Source organism: Hippocampus comes, unplaced genomic scaffold, assembly GCF_001891065.2.
Source record: "Hippocampus comes isolate QL1 unplaced genomic scaffold, H_comes_QL1_v1.1 scaffold7, whole genome shotgun sequence".
Classification (NCBI taxonomy): Eukaryota; Metazoa; Chordata; class Actinopteri; order Syngnathiformes; family Syngnathidae; genus Hippocampus; species Hippocampus comes.
The window spans coordinates 15,138-20,951 of NW_017842060.1; the positions used below are offsets into that span (position 1 = coordinate 15,138).

The following is a 5,814-nucleotide window of genomic DNA, read 5'->3' on the forward strand; positions in this document are numbered from 1 at the left end:
TGACCTTTTAACCCAGCCACGGGACGCTTCGTCGTCCTCGATGGCCATAGTTAGCTCTCGAAGGCTAAAAACCTTACACTAACTGGAGCGCCTCTCTCTCATAGCGCTCCAGTTAGCGTTAAGGTTTTTAGCTTTCGAGAGCTAACTAAGGCCATCGAGGACTGTCATATAAGGACTATATGCATTGAACTTTACGACAGCAGTTCGACATGTCGTAAAGAGCTGCTATCGGGTTACTGTAGCAACCGACCTCGTGCATGCGAAGAGAACATGTCTTCATTACATCACAACTGGCCTGCACTGTTCCCGAGCGACTAGTAAAAAACCTCTGTTAAGCACAACTCTCTGAGTGGACATTCTTCAATAACATTACATGGTGTCAGAAGTCGACGACACACCCCCAGCTTCGGATAATGGCAAAGTTTAACCCCCCGGGAAGCTTTCCGTTCGACCGCCCGACGGAATGGGCTGATTGGAAGCAGCGGTTTCAGCGTTTTCGTGTGGCGACGAAATTGAACAACGAGGACGGCGAGGTGCAAGTAAGCTCTTTGATCTACGCTATGGGCACGGAGGCGGAGAATATTTTCAAGGCCTTCACTTTTGTGGATGAAGCGTACAAGACGAAATTCGATGTCGTGTTAGGAAAATACGACGAATACTTCTACCCGAAGAGGAATGTTATCCACGAGCGACCGTGTTTCCACCAGAGAGTACAGCGGCCCGGTGAGAAAGTCGAAATGTTTATCCGAGCTTTGTACGAACTGTCGGAACATTGTGACTTTGGGATACACAGAGAGGAGCACATCAGGGATCGCATCGTTGTGGGAATAATCGACAAAGAGATGTCTCGTAAACTGCAGCTTGAGTCACAGCTCACACTAGCTCAGACCGTTCAGGCCGTACGCCAGTCCGAGGAGGTGACGAGGCAAGTGCACGAGCAAGGGGAGGCGTGCGCAGCGGTGCAGGAGGTCTCTCATCCGAAAACTGCATTCAGAGGGAAGCAGCAGTGGAAAAATAAAAAGCAAGTGAGTGGGGAGCATACTGAGCAAAAATGTGGAAGATGTGGTAAAATTAAGCATAGAGAACAAAGTAAATGTCCAGCCATGAAGTCTACATGCAACAAGTGCAAAAAGGTGGGTCACTGGGAAAGAATGTGCCACAGCAAGTCCATCAAAGAAGTGACGGATGAGGAGACTGTTTCACAGACACCATATTTCCTTGGGGCTCACAGACACTACCAAAGAGAGTGATAAATGGACTGTAGAAATAGTCATCGGTGCAACACCAGTTAAATTTAAAATTGATACTGGAGCAGATTTAAACATCATGGAGAAAGAGACATTCGACATGTTAGTCCCTGAAAAGAAACTTGTGCAGTCCAATATCCCCCAATGAATAGCCCTGGTGGTCAGCTAAACTGTGTTGGAAAATTCCAGGCAAATACAAAGTACAAAGGAAAGTACTATTCATTTCCAGTGTTTGTGGTCCACAGCCAGACGTCTAATAACCTGCTAGGCAAAGAGACAGCATGCGCAATGGGACTAGTGAAATGCATTGAGGAAGTGCACAATGCATTTGGCGAGCATGGAACTCTTAAGACAGAGTCAGTTAAAATAAAACTCAAAGATAAAGCAGAACCGTATGCAGTTCACATAGCTCGTTGAGTCCCTCTGCCGCTTTTGGGTAAGGTAAAAGAGGAATTGCAGCGCATGGAGAAAAACAAGATAATTGAAAAGGTAACTGACCCAACAGACTGGTGCGCACCAATGGTGCCTGTCCCAAGAAAAAATGGCCAAGTGCGCATCTGTGTGGATTTGAAAAAGCTAAATGAGGCGGTGAAGAGAGAAAGATTTGTCCTCCCGACTGCCAAGGAAATCACTGCAAAACTGTGTGGCGCAACCACGTTTACGTCACTTGACGTGGCTTCAGGGTTCTGGCAGATACCCCTCCATCCACAAAGCAGCGAGTTAACCACATTCATTACGCCTTTTGGAAGGTACGCGTTTAAACGTCTGCCTTTCGGCATCACCAGCGCTCCAGAAATCTTTCAGAGGAAAATGATGGAGGCCCTGAGTGATCTTGATGGAGTGGCAATTTACATGGATGACATACTAGTTTATGGCGACACACCAGAACAGCACAACGAGCACCTAAGCAGGGTACTGGAGAGAATCAAGTTGACAGGTTTGAAGTTGAACAGAGACAAGTGCGTGTTCAGGAAAAACCAACTCCACTTCCTGGGTCAACTGATTGACAAGTCAGGAGTAAAACCTGACCCTGAAAAAGTAAAAGCCATCAAAGAGGTCCCAGAACCACAGAACGTCCAGGATCTGAAACGTGTCCTGGGCATGTTCACATACTTGGGGAAGTATATCCCTCATTTGTCAACAGTGGGTCAACCCTTATACGAACTGTTGAGGTCCAATTCCACATGGACATGGGATCACCCGCAGAAAAAGGCATTCGAGCATATCAAAGTCATTCTGTCTACATCTCCCGTACTCAAGTTCTATGATGTGAACCGACCTACTACTGTATCAGCGGATGCAAGCAGTTATGGCATCGGAGGTGTACTGCTACAACAACACGACGGGGACTGGAAACCGGTCGCTTACTGTTCTCGTCGCTTGTCAGATGCCGAAAGCAGATATGCCCAGATAGAAAAGGAATGTCTGGCAAGTGTTTGGACATGCGAAAGGTTTGAGAAATACCTGGTTGGGCTGGAGAACTTCAAATTGGTCACCGACCATAAACCTTTGGTACCGTTGATAAATAAAAAGGATCTGGATAACGTTCCAATGCGTTGCCAAAGACTCTTAATGAGACTTATGAGATTTAAGCCTACAGCTGAATATGCACCAGGCAAGACTCTTACCGTGGCTGATGCGCTGTCCCGTAGCCCATTACAGTGCACTACGGATGTCGCATATTAATTCCGGCCCCGTTGAGAGGTGACATCTTGGATCGGATCCATGATGGACATCAGGGCCTAACCAAATGCAGGGAGCGGGCCAATGCATCCGTGTGGTGGCCCGGAATCTCCACTGACATCAAACTGAAAGTGGAGTCCTGTCAAACATGCTGTGAGATGAAACACACCCAGCGTAAGGAGCCCCTCATCTCAACTTCTATGCCTGAAAGACCTTGGCAAAGACTTGCAATCGACCTTTGTGATTACAACAAGCAAACCTACCTGGTAGTGTCCGATTATTTCTCCAGGTTCATCGAGATACTCCATATGTCAACAACAACTGCTTCACAGGTCGTATTGAAGCTCAAATCACTCTTCGCTCGCTATGGCTGCCCGGACCAGATTGTTTCGGACAACGGACCCCAATTTGCATGTGAGGAGTTCCGTAAGTTTTCCCGTGACTTCGACTTTCATCACATTACTTCGAGCCCGCATTGTCCACAAGCCAACGGACATGCAGAAAGGAGTGTGCAAATTGCGAAGAGGATTCTAAAACAGAAAGACCCATTACTTGCTCTTATGTGTTACCGTTCCACCCCATGCGCAACCACAGGCGTAAGTCCATCAGAACTGCTTATGGGGAGAAGGATTAAAACAACACTCCCAACGCTAGAGTCGAATCTCCAACCCCAATGGCCAGATCTAGTTGCCGTAAGAAGCAAGGATGCAAGGGAGAAACAGAAGCAAGCCTTCTACTTCAATCAACGTCATGGTACAAGACCTTTAACCCTTTTGAGAACTGGCGATTCTGTTCTCACAAAGTTGGATCATCAGGATGCTTGGGAACACCGGCTGTCGTTACTGGTGACGGCGCGACTCCAAGATCCTATGTCATCGAGACGCACAAGGGGGCGACTCTGAGACGCAACCGTCGCCACCTCCTGTGTGTGCCTGCTTCTTCTGGTGATACTCCACCCCCACAGTTTCAACATCCTCATCCGGAAGCTAATGTCCAACGGGCTGAAACGCCACCAGACACCTTGGCTACTCCCATAACGAGCTTGCCACAAACGCAAGATGGACAGCTATTCACGCGGTCCGGCAGGCTGAGTAAACCAGCGAACAGACTGAATCTGTGAGGGTGTACGAAGAACGCTGCCCAAACAGATCAAAATGTGTTGTGGAAAAAAAAAAAAAGAAAAAAAAAGTTGTGAAAGATGTCAAAAACGAGAAAGTAGTCACTGGCTGATTGTGTTGCTGTTTGTATATTCAGTATGTTAAGGTATTTTTGCACTAAGGAAAGTCATTTTTGTCTGAAATGTGAACGAAAAAAAAAGATAACCCCAAGAAAAGAAAAAAAGGGGGAGATGTCATATAAGGACTATATGCATTGAACTTTACGACAGCAGTACGACATGTCGTAAAGAGCTGCTATCGGGTTACTATAGCAACCGACCTCGTGCATGCGAAGAGAACATGTCTTCGTTACTGACATAACTGGCCTGCACTGTTCCCGAGCGACTAGTAAAGAACCTCTGTTAAGCACAACTCTCTGAGTGGACATTCTTCAATAACATTACAAGGACTACGAAGCGTCCCGTGGCTGTTTTTAGGATGATAACAAGTAAAGCATTCGAGGAAACGTTCGTTTATTTGAATGTCCGTCGAGCCATAAGCTATTTACTCTGAGCAGCTAATCGGATGCTACAGATCTTCAGTATCTACACACATAGACAGTGACGTCCCTCTTGGCCAATCGGAGGCCAGGATGATTCTCGGTAAGGCAATGGCAGAGCAGCTATGAGTATGTTGAGTCCAGGAAACATCGCTCACGATGTAAACCAGTGTGGTGGCTGCTGTTGCCTTTTTTCGAACGAAGCAGTAGAGGTCGCTGTTGGAAAAGACTTCGTTGTAGTGAATGTCTTCGCGAGGCTGGAGCAGAGAAAATGATTTCGAATAAAGCAACATGGGGGTTTTCGTCGTATGGGGGGCAGGAGAATGGGAATTGTGTTAATGCGTACACTTTCGCAGGTTGTGTCGCGAACAGCTTGTTTATTCGTCTGGCCTCATTCTCTTTCGTGTACCTCTTTAGGCGACTGGACAAGGCTTGGAGCCTTTGTTTGGCAGTTTCGAGTGCTTCAGATATGGTCATCTGGATGTACCTCTCAGGTATCTGGCTTTTCATCACAGCTCTCTGTGATATATATAGCTGGATAGCTCAAACACCGGGAGAAACGTGGACTGAAACAGAGGAAAAAGTTCAAAAAATCCTCAAGGAAAAGCTGCTGTTACAGGGACAAATTGAGGTGGAGAGAGCTCACCGCACAGGAAGACATGAACCTGGAAGACCTCGACCAAGGTCAGTTGTGGTGAAATTTCAAAAATACAAAGACAGAACAAGGATCCTACAAAAAGCAAAATACTTAAAAGGCTCCAACATCTACATCAACGAAGACTTTACAGATACCGTACGACAAAAAAGAAAAGAGCTCCTCCCAAAATTAAAAGCTGCACGTGACAGAGGGGAAACTGCCTACTTAAGACATGACAAACTTATCGTCCACCCTCGCACCAGTACTCCAACACAACAGGCTCGAGTTCAACACCATCAAGCGGCATACTGAGAACTGTTCACCACCCGACGACAAAAACTGACCCTACTGAAGCAGGAAATTCACATACCAAAAAACATGGACTTCGAACCCTTTGATGACCCTTCGAACCCTTTGATGACTTCCAACCCTACTGACCACAAGACATTTGACCCTGAGAACAACTTGGACCCGGACAACAACTTTTTCAAGACTGACCGACCGCGAGGGAGCCAGCGACGACCGACCGTGAGGGAGCCAGTGACAATTGCGAGGAAGCCAGCGACGACTGCAGGGAAGCCAGCGACCGCG

The 5,814-nt window shown here is 47.0% G+C and overlaps 1 protein-coding gene and 2 long non-coding RNA genes across 4 annotated transcripts in view; 2 read left to right on the forward strand and 1 right to left on the reverse strand.

Annotated features, from left to right (window-relative positions):
- The window catches only part of LOC109511273 (uncharacterized), a 30,965-nt gene that overhangs the window by 11,757 nt on the left and 13,394 nt on the right, over window positions 1-5,814 (reverse strand). The window lies entirely within an intron of this gene.
- On the forward strand, window positions 633-1,003 carry LOC109511313 (uncharacterized). Its single transcript, XR_002167288.1, has 2 exons — window positions 633-723; window positions 897-1,003. It is a non-coding gene; the product is annotated as an uncharacterized LOC109511313 (long non-coding RNA).
- LOC109511314 (uncharacterized) lies at window positions 1,282-4,121 on the forward strand. Its single transcript, XR_002167289.1, has 2 exons — window positions 1,282-1,919; window positions 3,734-4,121. It is a non-coding gene; the product is annotated as an uncharacterized LOC109511314 (long non-coding RNA).